At 36.3% G+C, this 16,385-nt stretch overlaps 1 protein-coding gene across 2 annotated transcripts in view; it reads right to left on the minus strand.

The window, feature by feature from the left end:
* Positions 1-16,385, minus strand: part of LOC120523294 (Down syndrome cell adhesion molecule homolog) — a 668,946-nt gene that overhangs the window by 510,160 nt on the left and 142,401 nt on the right. The gene's annotated exons all lie outside the window — the stretch shown is intronic.

Here is a 16,385-nt window from a genome sequence, read left to right on the forward strand (position 1 = left end):
GACTCTATAGTGAGCTTAGCAGGTCAGGCAAATGAAAGATTTGGGAAAAAAAAAACCTTAATTAACCAATTAACAAACCAGGATGTTCAGAGTTTAACACAACCAATGATATTTAGTAACTAATAAATTATCACATTTCATGCAAATCAACAATTCATGTAAGACCTGTAAATTTTATTAATTCATAAGTTAAATTTACTATTCTGTCACTCATGCTGCAAACCAATAAAAGCTGATAATTGTAATGAAATCATTTAATTTGTAATAAGAAAATGTCAGCTGCAAACAATTTTGGGAAATGTTTTATAAAAAAATGTATTTTATGTGGTATGTGGGTCAGATTTAAAGAAGTGTTTTGAGTCAGTTTTCATTATGTTGCATATATAGAGGCAATATATAGATTATCTTAGATAAAAGAGGTGACATTTGCATGAGCAATAAAGGATTTTCTTTATTTTTAATAGACCAAATAAACAATTAGAAATTAATTTAGTCTACCAAAATTGCCTACAATAAAAAAAAATCTAGTGAAAATATACAACGCTCAGTATGATAAATTAAAAATAGAATTTTTATTAAAGCTATAAAATAAATGAGCAAGTTGGAAAGAACACTCTGCATATAACGCACAAGCAGAATACAAGTAGTGCATTCACCATACAAAATTGAAATAAAAGTATTGTTTTAATATACATTTAATATATAATAAAGTTAACATGTATTAGAAATCACTTTAAACATCATTTTGGCTTTGCAGGTAGTTGATTGATGCAAAGAGTCAAGCATGTTCGGTACACATGATGAGATCACATAATGTAAGGTATATTATTGAAATTAGAGGTGTAGTATACAGAGTCATCGCTGTTATTCCAGGCAAGACATTCTTTCACCATCATTAGTTAGAGGTCTTCTAAAATTTAAGGAGGCAAACTGTGTAAATGAAATCACTAACCCAACATCCTCAACTCAGAGTGACAGAGTTTAGTAAACTAACAAAGAAATTATATTCAATAAATAGCTTTGTTAGATTTCTAGACTTCATTTTTAAACCTGTACTTTAAGATCATAATATAAGTGAATGTCCAAATGTTACATTTTGAGTCCTGTGTGTTTGATTCGAAGCACATCTTTATAAAGACATATGGGCACTTCTGTGATGGAAAGATGGACAGTACTGCCTGAGGCCGATTCCTGCTTTGCACCCTATCCTATCTGGAAAGGCTTCACTTCCTCATGACCCTGAACTGAATTAAAATAAATTTGATAATGTTAACGGCTTTTCCTAAAAAAAAAAAAAAAAAAAAAAAAACAAAACGCACGCTAGGGAGCATTTGTGTTAGTATCATGGAATATATCATGTCTTTGTCTTGTGTTAAAAGATAATAATAACCCTAAAGTATTTTATATGCTATAAATCAGAACCAGAATTACTTTTATTAATGTACAAGAGTTAAAGTTACTAGACTTGGAGTTGCATATAACACAGCACATCACATCACTTACAAATAATATAATATAGCTTAAACAATTTACATTATAAACAGTTGCAAAATAGTGAAATTGTTAAGGAGATGTGCAAATGATATACGTATGAAAACATGTATGCATATATATCTACACACATACATGTACATATACTGTATATACATATAATTACACTTTCAATCAATATATGAAAGAACACATAAATAATTGTGAGAGACATGCTAAATTACTGGTGTGTGGCTACTTAGATGTCTGTTAGTTTTAGTTTTAATTCACCTAAAACGTTTGCCACAGGGAGTATTAAAAACAACGGATTACCTGGGTGAGATGAGTCAGTGGTGATCCTTTTGACATGGTTTGTGACACAAGATGCATAAAGGTCGGCAACAGATGGAAACCAATTACTTTTTTCAGCAGAACTCACAAGACACTGTAATTTATTTTGTGAGAGGATCATTGCTTGAACCAAACCAGAATATAACGTGATCACACTTTCAATTATGACTTTGTAGAATTGAACTAGGGTGAGCTGGGAAATATTTCATTTCTTTAGTTGGGGAATAAAAAGTGCATCTATTGCTGAGCCTTCTTAGTGAAGAAAGTGGTCTTAACATCCCAGCTGAGAGCGTTTGCAACAGTTGTGCCCATTTTCACTGCTCGGAGGTACTGATTACCAGGTTATTTGATGGTCACCAAGACAAGATTAGTCACCTCCTTTTCATATGTTGTTTCATCACCACTAGTCCAATAATGGTGTTGTCAAAAAAAGAAGACCATTCTCCACCAAAACCTGATCATATACTGTACCTGATCAGCACAAATGTCTGCAACTTCTGGTGGCTAGAAATAGACGATGACTTTAAATCAAGTGTTAAATCAAGTGTTGCCATAGTTTTCTTTCTGGAATTCAGAATGTTAATTTAAATGTTAATGTGGCAGCTCACATCCCCTGAAAACTGGTCTGGCAACGGTCTGTGTTGAGTTCTAATGTTGTCCTTGTGTGTACCCAGTGACAGCAAGTGTGTCTTTTTTGTGAGAATATGCTCTGAAATAAAGTTGAGCGAAGTCAAAAGGTAATTCCTGTCTTGTGTTTGATGTTGCCAATACAGCCTCTTGTAACCATATAATTGAACTGGTATAATTGAAAATAGGTGGATTTAAAGCTAACATTTTGAAAAATAATTCATATTAATACACAAACATGCAATCTTATTTAATTTTGAAAATACTGCATGTAGTACCGTGTTAGCCATTATGGATTTAGAGAGACATTAAGCAAAATAAGATTTTTTATTGGCTAACTAGAAAGATTACAATATGCAAGCTTTCGAGGCAACTTAGACCCCTTCTTCAGGCAAAGCTTGCATATTGTAATCTCTCTAGTTAGTCGAAAATACTGCATATAAGGCATGCCAATCTTCTATTAAACTGCTGACTTCTCAAATTGTTATTCACTGCACAGTTAATAACATGGTTAAGTGAGGAGATTAGCAGTGCAGTGCTTCTGTAAACTACTTAGAAAAAAGGAATATTTAAGGGGGAAGAATGTGAACTAAATACAAGGCAACTAATAGTTTAGGAGTAGTAACAAGGAGTAACAAGCCCAACTGTCACAAACAGTTGACTTTCACTTTGAAAGTCAGTTATTATGTAGCACAAATTGATAAAAAATATTTTAAGGATGCCAAAGACTGGATTTTTTTTCCTATTGAAAAGTTGCCTGTTATAATAATGATGTTTTCTCTTTTCTTTCTTTACAAAATAATCCAAAACAATAGCACAGGTGGCTGCTTGATGCACATTCAAAATTCTTTAGACACAAAAAAATTGAAACACAGAAGGTGGGAGGTTTGGGGAGGTTTTGTTAATAAGTCATAGCATGATAGGATTTTCAATTTAAGACAACATACCTGTTGTATTTAACAGTAATAACTGAAAATCTCAAATTTACTTAGAAACATGGCACACATTATTCTTGACTTGGATTCTCTGACACTGAGACTACCCTGTAGGATTCGATATAGTAAACCACCAGATTTTTCACACTACACTGGAAAACGCTGGCATCATTAGATCTTCCTTTTCCTCTTTTATCAGTTTCATCTTATAATTTCAACCAAGCATTTTTAACAGTGTTTGTTTCAGCTGTATATGGTCTATATGTAGAGACTGTGCCTGACTTCATTATACATCATCTTCTCTCTTCTCCATCACTTTTTTTACGTTTTGCTTATTGTCATTTTGATAACAATGCTCAGCTCTTTCCGATACATTTATCCCCTTAACAATCCTTAACAATGAATATCTTTATAATGTTATTTGCAAACAAACTTAAATTCCAACCAAAGAACTCATCTAAACATCTGCCAGTTATTTACTGAAGTCATTGCGGTACCAAAGTACAAGTCACTGTGGTGAGTTAGTCGAGAATAAGAGTGTTATTCCTGGCAATCACCCCTTCTTCACACAGAGGATTTCATTAGGAATCTGTCCCAAGATGACTCTCTATAAAGACCATAGGTAGTATTAACCATTTTCTCTAATAATGAGCTCCACTGCAACTTCTGTAAGTACTAATCTTCTCCTGGCTGAACTACTGCAATTGTTGCTTTTTAGAGCTGTTTAGCACAACGAGAAATTATTATGTTTATAACCTTCCCTCAGTCTCTTTTCTTAAACTTCACCTGCCTTTGATGTTTACTCTACTGGCCACAAGTTATCTTAGATTCACAGCCTTTGTTTTAGATTAACAGGCTTCTAGAAGTTGTGGCCCTGACAGTAGTCATACCATTTACACGAAGAAGATCTCCATCTGATGACTTTAAACCTACTGTGCATTAGATCTTAAAACATTTTCCAACAAAATTGGAATAGTCTATCCATCAGTTTAAACTATAAACGCCATTAATGAAGTGCAAAGTGCTATACAATATGTAAAGGTGAATTAAATGTGTAATTATTAGACAGGTGACACTGATCAAAAGATTCAGAAGCATACATTGAATGAACACTGTTATCCTACAAGCAATGGGAGGTCTAATTAAAAGGTAAATGACACATTATGTTAAGGTGATTCATCTTTAGTAGTTTTTCTCAAGGAGCATTATGCCGAGACTCTATACAGCACTGATGAGACCTAAAGTGAAGTACTGTGTACAGTTTAATCACCATGCTATCAAAAAGGCATAGCAGCTCTAAGTGCTGTACATATAAGGCAAAAAAATCAAGATGGTAACATGGAAACACTTAACTCAAAGAGAATTTGCGACAATCTTTCAAATCACGTAGTTTAAGTGGAAACCTAAACAGCTTTAAAATAGTCTGGATGAACTATTGAGATAATTTAGCAATTAACAAACTAAACAAGCCTGAAGAAGTGAATAGTCTCAGTTTGTTTGTTAGGCTTTGCATATTTTTTTAAACAAAGTCCTGAAATCCCAGTTTTTCAGATTAAGTTCCAAGTCCTGATATTCTGGACTTTAACCTTCAGTTGCATCCAAATTCATGTTCATACAACAACAATGTCTAAGTCACTCCAGCAGACACACATCCAAACTCTTATTTTAAATTGCGTCTTTCTATATGGAACATCAAGTCAGGACACTAAGTATGGATATACACTTTGTTACAGCTTTAAGCATATATGTGTTTTTACATTTGGAGCATGTGCAGGTGAAATGACTTGTTCAGGGTCCCAAAAGGAGTTGACAGTGAGGGTTATGTGGATAGTGATGGCAGCAGTACAACTGAGAAATCTAAACTTTAATTCCATGCTATAATTGTGTGGTATGAAGTTCAGTTCTTTAGACATTAGGTAACACTGCATCCAAACAATAAATGTTCACTTTCTTAACAAGAGTTTGTGGATGGATTCATTGACACATTATAAACAATTGTGAAGTTTAATGCTGCCCTTCTCAAGCTGCATACTAGGACAAACAAGCACAATAACAAGATGTATACAGTGTTCTCAGTTCATATTAAAACCATAAAGTGACGTATTTTTCAGAGCACGCTACATGAGTGTTTGGACACAGAATGGGTTTTTCTACCCGGTAGACATTAAATCTTAGAATTGCATCATGCCTATGTTTTTCATTCTTTGTTATCTACACCTTTTATTTGCCATTTTCAATGCAATTTTTTTTATTACAGTGATCCCTCACTATATCGCACTTCGACTTTCGCGGCTTCACTCCATCGCGGATTTTAAACGTAAGCATATCTAAATATATATCACGGATTTTTCGCTGGTTCGCGGATTTCTGCGGCCATGGGTCTTTTAATTTATGGTACATGCTTCCTCAGTTGGTTTGCCCAGTTGATTTCATACAAGGGACGCTATTGGCAGATGGCTGAGAAGCTACCCAATCAGAGCACGTATTACATATTAAATAAAACTCCTCAATGATATAAGATATGCTTCCCGCGTGGTGCTTGATTGTTTGCTTCTCTCTATCTCTCTCACTCTCTCTGCCTGACGGAGGGGGTGTGAGCAGAGGGGCTGGTTGCACAGAGGCTGTTTGCCTAGAGGATACGGACGCTCCTCTAAAAAATGCCGCTTTATCGCGGTGCTTCGGCATACTTAAAAGCACGTATAGATTTTTTGATTGTTTGCTTTTCTCTCTCTTTCTCTCTCTCTCTTCTCTGCTCCTGACACGCATTCTTTGAAGAGGAGGATATGTTTGCATTCTTTTAATTGTGAGAAAGAACTGTCATCTCTGTCTTGTCATGGAGCACAGTTTAAACTTTTGACTAAAGGGTGTTATTTCATGTCTAGAGGGCTCTAATAATGTTAACAGTGTGGGAGAGTTTATAAGGGCTTAAAATATATAAAAATAACCATACAAACATATGGTTTCTACTTTGCGAATTTTCATCTATCGCGGGGGGTTCTGGAACGCAACCCCCGCGATCGAGGAAGGATTACTGTATTTCCTTGTAAAAACAACACATACTCTACATTTGTTACATTAGGTTTTTCACAGTAAGCACTAAGCTAAAAAAGCTCTACATAGCAATTAACAGCACACTCGAAAATCAAACATTCATAAAAAAAAGAAGAATCAAGAATGAATAAACAATTGCTTTGAACTGTAGACATGCTGATTTTTTTTTGTTTTTTTTTTTTTAAAAATCACTTCTAACGGCAATGGCAGGAGTCACCAGAAAACAGTACTTCAGCAGTGATCGTGAACAAGCCAGTTAAAATTACCAAAGCTTCAGTTATAGAAACAAGGGAATAATTGTGATTTTGATGTTATTTTCAGATAAAAAAAAATAATGTGAAACTATTTAGAATTTCAAGGCAGCACACCTGTAGAATAGCTAGTACTATTGCTACATTGCACCGGCTCAGGCACTATCTGAACTGAATGTTCATTTCATCCCAATGCCTGCATTGGTTTTCTCCAGATGCTCCAGTTTCCTCCCACATCCCAAAAAATGTGGGTTTTAACATTACTTAAGAAGTTTAATGACTAAGGGTGTAAAAGTGAGTGAGATTCTTTGTGATGGACTGACATCCCAATAAGGAATGGATTCGGCTTTGCATCTGCTGGTCTACCTGATGATGCTTTCAAATAAAGGGATATTGAAAATGAATCAACAAATGGAATTTGAACTGCATGCCATTAAAAGCTGCGTTTTGTTTAGTAAGCACACAGCTATTAAGGGAATAGTCAGTAAGTGTATGCCTGTCTGCCTGCTTGTGTTTTACTCTTTGGTAAGTGTGTTTCGAGTGTCTGATTTATTTATATAAAATACTGCAATGACCACTGACGACGACACATTGTATTTTTTGCCTTAAAAATGTATTTGCTGTTTTAAAACCTCTTACTTTTATTGCATATGTGCAGTTTTTCTTAAATCTGTCTTTGCTTTGTAAGTTGGATAGCAGTTTAGAAAAAAATAGCAAATGCAGGTGGGATACCCACTAATGTAACATGCAGAGTTAACACCAAGTCTCTGGAGTTGTCGAAATGGTTATGTTTATGTGGAATTCTTATCTGACTAGAACACTTGAGTCTCACGTGTTCTAATTAGTAGGTCTACAACTTCAACAGTGACATCTATAAGTTTTTTTGTGGCTAACCCACCAATATATCAAATACAACTGTATTTTGGTTTAAACTTGATTCCTTTACAAGAATGTCAAAACCGGCACTAAGGTAGGTGGAAGTGGCTACAGTGTTAGTGCAGCAGATGTTACAGGATTTGAACTATGCAGCATCACAGATATACTCATATTGATGACTCATTGGGCTCTTTTCCTATTGGTAGTAATAACTCTGTGTGTCCACCATACTGGGGCAGCCAAGACCTGCCTTTAAACAAATGCACATGTATGAATTAGGCAGTGAAGTTGTTTGAAAAACATTTGTTATTAGCTGCTTGAGATAGTGATGGTAACAGCCAGGATAAATAATGAATAAATTAGCACGGAATATGTTTACTTTCATCGAAAGAAGCGGACATGTAATGATGAAACACATCTTTAGAAAAGAGAGGGCTACTGCAACATCTCCAGATATCTTCAGGGAAACACTTATAACAAATAACTGCAAACTTCACAGGAAAAGCTTTGAAAATTATGTTATAATCCAATTAATATTTATAAGGCCTTGCATGTACAAAAAAAATGATAAAAACATCAACATCTAACTGTTGTGTCCAAAATACTTGTAGCATTAATTGTAACATCTTAGGCCTGTTTTGATGTCCAATTTACTTTATTTAAATGTACAATGTAATAGTTATTATTGAATGCACTAACAATGACTATCATGACAACTGATTCCAAACTTTTGGCAACTAATGTAAGTACCATGCCATGGAAGTATTAAAAAAAAAAAATACTATACCCAATGACATGTTTTGTATGTTACCTGGCTCAAAAGGTAGTCCCATGAGGTTATAGTTTCCTGATTATAATGTGCCCTAATTTTCTGGAAGTATATTTTCAACAATAATTAAAAAAATAAATAGATGTGTTTTGTACATTTTGAGCAAACTACTGAATAACTAATATGTGGATTATGTAAGATTTTATTGTAATTTTTCCGTGGACATTTTCACCTTGTTTGCTGTTATACAGCATTAGTCACTGTAGGCTTGTATTATATCCAACTTTTTTTTTCCTGCATTGTGCATGAAAAAATGAAAGTAAACATATTTCTTGGTCATCACCACTAAGTACAGGGTGGGCCATTTATATGGATACACCTTAATAAAATGGGAATGGTTGGTGATATTAACTTCCTGTTTGTGGCACATTAGTATATGTGAGGGGGAAAACTTTTCAAGATGGGTGGTGACCATGGTGGCCATTTGGAAGTCAGCCATTTTGGATCCAATTTTTGTTTTTTCAATAGGAAGAGGGTCATGTGACACATCAAACTTATTGGGAATTTTACAAGAAAAACAATGGTGTGCTTGGTTTTAACGTAACTTTATTCTTTCATGAGTTATTTACAAGTTTCTGACCACTTATAAAATGTGTTCAATGTGCTGCCCATTGTGTTGGATTGTCAATGCAACCCTCTTCTCCCACTCTTCACACACTGATAGAAACACCGCAGGAGAAATGCTAACACAGGTTTCCAGATTTTGTTCAGTGATGAGGCAAACATTTATGTGAATGGTGAAGTTAACAAACAAAACCACCGCTATTGGTCTGACACTAACCCACATTGGATAGATCCCTCCAAGACTGTTGGAACAAAAAAAATTGATGGTATGGTGTGGTATATGGGGTACAAAGATAGTGGGGCCATTCTTCGTCAATGGAAACCTCAAGGCCACTGGATATGCAAAATTGCTACATTATGATGTGTTTCCCTCTTTATGCACTGAAGCTGGCACGTTCCCGGAGTTTTTCCAGCAAGATGGTGCACCACCACATTATGGGTGTCAGGTCTGAGCATTCCTAGATGAACAGTTTCCTGGAAAGTGGATTGGTCATCGTGGGCCAGTTGAATGGCCCCCAAGGTCTCCCGATCTGACCCCGTTAGACTTTTATCTTTGGGGTCATCTGAAGGCAATTATCTATGCTGTGAAGATACGAGATGTGCAGCACCTGAAACTACGGATACTGGAAGCCTGTGCTAGCATTTCTCCTGCGGTGTTGCTATCAGTGTGTGAAGAGTGGGAGAAGAGGGTTGCATTGACAATCCAACACAATGGGCAGCACATTGAACACATTTTATAAGTGGTCAGAAGCTTGTAAATAACTCATGAAAGAATAAAGTTACGTTAAAACCAAGCACACCATTGTTTTTCTTGTGAAATTCCCAATAAGTTTAATGTGTCACATGACCCTCTTCCTATTGAAAAAACAAAAGTTGGATCCAAAATGGCCGACTTCCAAATGGCCACCATGGTCACCACCCATCTTGAAAAGTTTCCCCCCTCACATATACTAATGTGCCACAAACAGGAAGTTAATATCAGCAACCATTCCCATTTTATTAAGGTGTATCCATATAAATGGCCCACCCTGTACATTGGGTAAGTAGCACATTAAAAAAATATATATTTTTGGGTGAAGTATTCCTTTAATGTTCTCAAAACAATATGTTGCACGGGGTGATGTTTGGCAATGTGGTATTGCCTTAACCTGTGGAAGATACTAAAAAAATGAAATAATGAGACAAAAGTGATAATGAATGATAAGGATCAATACTTAAAAATTAACATCTAAACACTGTATATATACACATCAAATATTTTGTTCCTTCAAAGTTCATAAAGTAGTTGTAGTACATATTTTGCTATAAATACATTTAAACAAAGCAATATCTCTGTACATATAGAGCTACATGAATATATGATGCAGACCGATTTCTTGACTGACTGAAACTATTGCAACTGGCAGTGGTTGTAGAATCCAAGAAGGTTGGAAAGGACAACCTTGCAGACCCAGTCTAGGGCAGTTGCAGAACAATACTTTTGATAACGTGTCAGAATGTAAGTCAGTGGCATTGAGGTTAGAGTCACATGTCTGTATTCTGTTTTTCTCCCCAGTCTTAGTCTTATTTGTGTTTTGTATGTAAAAATATACAGAACTGAAGGTATGTGATACAGTTTACATGTTTGTAGGTAGAAATCCACAAAGGTTTAAATATTTATTCTTAAGCTTTCAACAGACTACAAAGTGTCATTATCAGAGGAAAAATTATTAGACATATAGGAATCAAAGGCAATATATAACAATGAGCGGGTCGGGGTGCAGGGGAGGGTGGATCAGTAAGGCAGGGTTCAGAGGGTGTTGGTCATAAAGTCTTCTTTATTACTTTGGGGTCCTTGTTTTGAAGCCTGCATATTCTTGGTGCATGTCCAAATGTCTGTTAATGGTGTTTTCATTGGATAATCACGATTCAGGCAGCTCTTGGGTGCTCTTAGTATTAGTATTTTACTTGCACTGTGTCCCAGTTAAATGTGTGTCCAGTTGAATTGCAATGCTGGTATGGGCATATATCAGAGACGGTGGGTCATTCCTTATGACAGCATTGCAATTCAACTGGACACATGTGTAACTGGGACATGGTGCAGGTAAGATTCAGGGTAAAATAGAGTGCCAGTCCTGTTAAGCCAAGTCTTTTTGCTGTTTATTATTAAGAGCTATAGGAGATACAGATTTCTTTAGTCAAAACACTCAAACTTGTAAATGTGCCTAAATATGTACAAAATACAGCCGTATAGATTATACCATGTAAAACGGAAATCCTTGAAATTACTCTTTGCCAAGGAAAATACTATATTGGCTCTAAACTACCTAAACTGAAGCAATAAAACACCTCAAGTTTATAATCAAATTACTCTGGATTGAAAAAGGACAAGCCATCATAACACAGTAAGAAAACACTGACTACACAGACTGCATGATTTAAACAGTAGACCCTGAGCGGACACTGGTAACAGCCCCAACCACTGTGCAGCTTGGTGTTTACTGGCAAGCACGAACTGAACTGAAAAAGCTGTTTTCCACATTTATATTCTTTCCGTAACAGGGGCCCCATGTATAACGCTTTGCGTATGTCACCAGCCTCATGGTCTAGGGTAACCTGGGCCAGGTACAAGCCACTGTTGCTACAGGGTGTAGCCACAGCGATATAGTGAAAAGCATAAAAGAAACCGGCAGTAGTTCCGAGTCTGAGACCATACTTCTGTTCTCCTTTATTCTCCTTTTACCAGAAATATATATATGCTTCTGTTTCTGCATAGATCAACATTGCAATCAGTGAAACAATGGTGCAAGCCAATTTCCTCCTCTAGAACAAATAGTGTAAATACATTTACTTTGGTTGATTAGAAACCAATGTCCCCAGAACTAGTTAATTTTCAATGGAAGCAGACAGTTCTGTTATCACCACATTGTGTGTGGATAAGATACTTAATCAAGGCAGGTGATAGATTACCATCAACAATAACCTGATGCTGGTTTATAGCCCATTACACTAAGCAATGCACAGAAATGTCATTTTCTTTAGAATACTGAATTTTAGCCCATTACACGTAGAATTTACACTAAAACAAGGTGTATGGCCAAAACTAGAAATGTGTTTACACACAAAAAAAATCAGATGCATAAAACTGTATGTAAGCAAACTTCTATACGCTTTCCCTTTGTATATCCCAATCAAAGGGAATTTTAACACACATGCACGCACCTACACCTTCAACCAGAATTCCACCTATTTGAATAAGTAAATCAATATAAATAGTCCCTTCCATTCAGTGTTTTGTAAAAAGACAATGGCAAAAACATGTGGAAAAAAAAAATTCAGTGAATGCAAAATGGAGGTCCTGGTCAATGAAGTGGAGACAAGGAAAAAAATACCATTTGGTGGCTTAAACTGTGGTATAAGCAACACAAGAAAACTGAAGAAGGAGTGGCACAATGTGGTAGAGGCACTCCAAAGTTCAAAATTCGGAAAGTCACACAATGGCAAAAATGAAAATAAATAAATAAATAAAAATAATTTAAAAAGTGGTCAGTTTGTAAAGGTGAGTCACAGCCCACCATCTGAGTGTCAGTACTACAGGAGCAGGTAGTGGTACTCACACGGTTTGAGCAGTGAGCTGCGGCAATTATTGGCAGGTAACAGGAACTCTGATATCACCACAGGTGAAGGAGAATTAAATTTTTTTTTTCGCTTACCATTATCCATACTCGTGTAAATAATTTGCATGTTTAATAAGACAAACAAGCAGGCAGCAGATGTGATACTACTGTTTATTCTGTTTAAGACATTATTACAAGAGGTGACCCCAAACTGTGCCCACACCCCTGCCTCAGAACCCACTGGGCAACCACAGGCTGTGTGCTGAAGGGCATTGTTCTAGAGTTACAAAATGGAATTGTGAATGCTGCAAGAGATGTGGCCAATGAATTAAGGCATATAAGAGCTTACTATGCGATACTGACCATACATTAACACTAGAATTACCAGAGCCTACAAAAAACTCGTAGATCCGTCCCACCTTAAATCGCTTTGCACCTTTACTTCAGTGTCTTTTGTCCTGTAATTGTGTCGATAAGGAGCAAACAGCAAGCAGCCTGCTATCACATCCCTTCACCCCGCACAGTTTTATTAGCTCAAGTCTGTTTACCAGCGTGTCAATTGCTTAGAATTGTATAGAGTTTACTTACTTCCTACTGCATAAAGTCACAAGTAGTGCAGAGCTTCCCGTGTACATATACAAAGTGCAGCGATGGCAAAAGTACAGCGTGCATTCTTGCGCCGACGTAGAACCGCCGTCATGATTCGAGTTCATCTCTGTTATAGAGCGTCTATGTGAAAACAGCAGTATCAAATGGGGAAAGGGGGTAGGATCGTGAACACGACTGAGAGAATAAAACTGAATTAAAAAAAAACAAAAAAACAAACAAGCTAACCTTTACAAGTATCATAAATTTACACAGGCTGTTACAAACTGGAATCAAATGTATGTTTTTATTCTAAAATAGTAAGAATAAGAGCAGCTCACTTCTCAAAACGGACTTGTCTGGGGTAGAACCAGTGAAGTTTTGATTACCAGTCAACAGTTGATACCATTGCGCCACCGAAGTCGAAATGCGTGTCAATGTTGCATTCTAACGCGGGTTCTTTTTCTGCGGTTATAGTCTTGAATAGAAGCACACTTGCTCTCTTATATATGTACCTTCTGTGAAAGTGTTTATTTGATATTTGGACTTCAGGCTTTACACATTATACACTTCATGTCTACATTTTGTCAATTATCACCAAAACATGAAAAATATTTCTGTTTTAATGATGTGTTTACATAGATCGTTGTAGACATGGAACACACATGAAATGCATGTGTTCCAAATAACGATATAGTATTTATAAATTGTGTCATTTTGCTTGTCCTGAGCTGAGAAAACTGTGTGGCGGTGGGGGGGGGGATGTGATAGTAGGCTGCTTGCTGCTTATCGACACATTTACAGGACAAAAGACGCTGATGGAGAGGTGTGAAACGATTTAAGGTGGGACAGATCTACGAGTTTTTTCGTAGGCTCTGGTAATTCTAGTGTTAAAAGAGTTGTTTAATAAAATAAATGCTACATCTATCTGTTTTTACATTCTGCTAATTAAATTCAAGCAAAGTTGAAACGCGGTCTGATCATTTGGTAGGTCAGGGCTAGTTTCATTATACTGCATCTCTTCAGGTACGGGCAAGCCACCATTGTGTGCCGTATTATACAGCACACTACATGCTTGCACAATACAACACTCTTTCAGTGGAAAATAAAGCAGCACAGTAATAGAGTGAAAATGCTTTTAATTTACATATGCCAATTCATTCTCTGAAGGCTCCATTATAGCAATGTGCATACAGTAGCCGCTTTGCCCATATAGCTGTCATGGCAGACTCAGTGATGACTGAGATATACCCGATTGGTCATCCAGTTCACGATGAAAAACTCTTTGGCTAAATACCTGAGCGTGGACAGAACTGGAAAAGGAACATGTGTTGCACCTTTCACGCCGAGTCTCACAGTCCCAATGCACACCTCAAACGCACATCTTCATTCCCTACCAGCACCTTAAATAATCTGCCTTTTACGTAATGAATGAAGGTGAGAATCATAATTGACAACACTTTAAATTAACAGATTAACAAGATCTGCTATACAAGCTAGTGACAAACAGCATAAAGATTGAGTTGGGGTTGATCTTTTAAAATTTGTGCATAATAAAAATGTTTACCATATCTTAATGGCTGCATGACTGATACCTGAGCTTCATATCATGTGACTTTTAAAAAAGCCAGACAGCTGTACTGTCTATATCAGTAAAAAGAATTGTACTAAACAATTAAAATGCTACATCATCATCATCATCATAATCATGAACTGTTTTCCTGCATTTTCAATTTATTTCAGCACAAGACATCTAAAAATACTTATCTGTGTGATCTACTTTTGTATTTTCTAAACAATACTTGCTTTGATTAACAGGATTAGAAATGAACTCCCTATAAACACATCCTTTAATCAGTTATATACAGTATATTTTATCAAAAAGAATCTTAAACCTTTTCTTTTTTTTCCCCATCAATCTTACAAAACAAAACTACAAACCTTTATGTGAGGTAAAAAATGTAAATTACTTAACAACTGTTGCATCGAAAAGAAAAAGGTGTTTTTGTAATGTAGGACATGCCCGATTTTTTTTTTAACCCTTAACTACTCACACCATTTTTCACCTCATAGGTATTTGTGCCGTGTACTTTATGCACCAGTGTTAAAATGACTATTTATGTGCACGCTGCGAGATTGTAATATAAAATGTTGCAATAATTTTAAATTGTACATGTTTTTAATGTAATTTAATGCCATATTACTGAACAGTATGACGCAGTCTAGGACTATCTGAAAATAAACCTGATCCACTTCTCCAGTGCTCCTTAGTCACCAGTCACACTTTCATCCAATGCAGGATTTGCACATGTATTACGTTTCACTTCACTTGTTGAATGTTCTTTGCAGGCAAAGTCACTGCAAGAAGAACATCTCATCGTTGTCATACATATGCGTAAGTACCCGCACGATGACCCAAACGCACCATATGAAACTTGCGACCGTGCATCCATTCATAAAACCGGCTGGGGGCTCACTGGAGGGAAAACATTGTGACACTGTACTTGTAGTGAATCAAGTGGAGGATAAATGGCAGATACTGCCGATAGGTTCAAAAAAAGGCGATGGACAAAGATAAATTAGATTGTTGTGCAAAATACCCCAACACGAGTAGTTAAGGGTTAAACAACCTAACTTCTCTTTTTCACAACCACACAAAACCTGCAACACCAGAAAAAATAAAATTGTTTACTAAAAATCTTCCCTACTGAACAATGGCCTAGGAATTCCCAGGAACCTTTTGAAGATTTTTGTCTACAAAAAAGGCATCCCTATATGCAACTCACCTTACTTTATACAAATATAAAAAGTTTCTAACAAGAAAAATACTGTACTCAAGAAAACTTAGTAATTGTTCTGAAAATTAGCTAACCCAAGCAAACCTATTTTTCAAATGGACAGTTCTCAAATTCTACAATTCTTTTTATTTTTTTAGTTAAAATGAGCCTCAGTATACGCAACTGTATAAGAAAAAAAATGCTAAGGGTACATTAAGTATGAAAAGGTGACCACTTGGGGTAAAATTATCTTAAGGTCAGTGGATAAATACAGCAGTTCCCAAGGCTAATTACAAATTTGTTCAAAGATATGAAAAAAGGGGCGGCATGGTGGCGCAGTGGTAGCGCTGCTGCCTCGCAGTTAGGAGACCCGGGTTCGCTTCCCAGGTCCTCCCTGCGTGGAGTTTGCATGTTCTCCCCGTGTCTGCGTGGGTTTCCTCCGGGCACTCCGGTTTCCTCCCACAATCCAAAGA

Source organism: Polypterus senegalus, chromosome 2 (assembly GCF_016835505.1).
Source record: "Polypterus senegalus isolate Bchr_013 chromosome 2, ASM1683550v1, whole genome shotgun sequence".
NCBI lineage: Eukaryota > Metazoa > Chordata > Cladistia > Polypteriformes > Polypteridae > Polypterus > Polypterus senegalus.